Source organism: Penaeus monodon, chromosome 30 (genome assembly GCF_015228065.2).
Source record: "Penaeus monodon isolate SGIC_2016 chromosome 30, NSTDA_Pmon_1, whole genome shotgun sequence".
Taxonomy (NCBI): domain Eukaryota; kingdom Metazoa; phylum Arthropoda; class Malacostraca; order Decapoda; family Penaeidae; genus Penaeus; species Penaeus monodon.
Window position 1 is genome coordinate 26809098 of NC_051415.1, and position 237 is coordinate 26809334.

At 43.9% G+C, this 237-nt stretch overlaps 1 protein-coding gene across 1 annotated transcript in view; it reads left to right on the forward strand.

Moving 5' to 3' along the window:
• The window catches only part of LOC119592679, an 83398-nt gene that overhangs the window by 5186 nt on the left and 77975 nt on the right, over positions 1-237 (forward strand). The gene's annotated exons all lie outside the window — the stretch shown is intronic.

A 237-nucleotide genomic window follows, 5' to 3' on the forward strand; every position in this document is an offset into this window, starting at 1 on the left:
CAGCGATGTAATCTTGCCCTAACACGATCGACATCTCCCGAATCTTAACACGGAAGATGGCCTCTCACACCGACAACGAAAAGGAAGATTAAAAAAGAAACGTCACTGCTAGAAGACCCTTTTGAATACACTAAAAGCTAAAATCAAACATTCGTCACTCGTTCTCCAATGCACATCGAATTCCCGTCGTAAATCGCTAGCATACCAATAACCCCGCGCTCTCTTCATTTTCGGTTG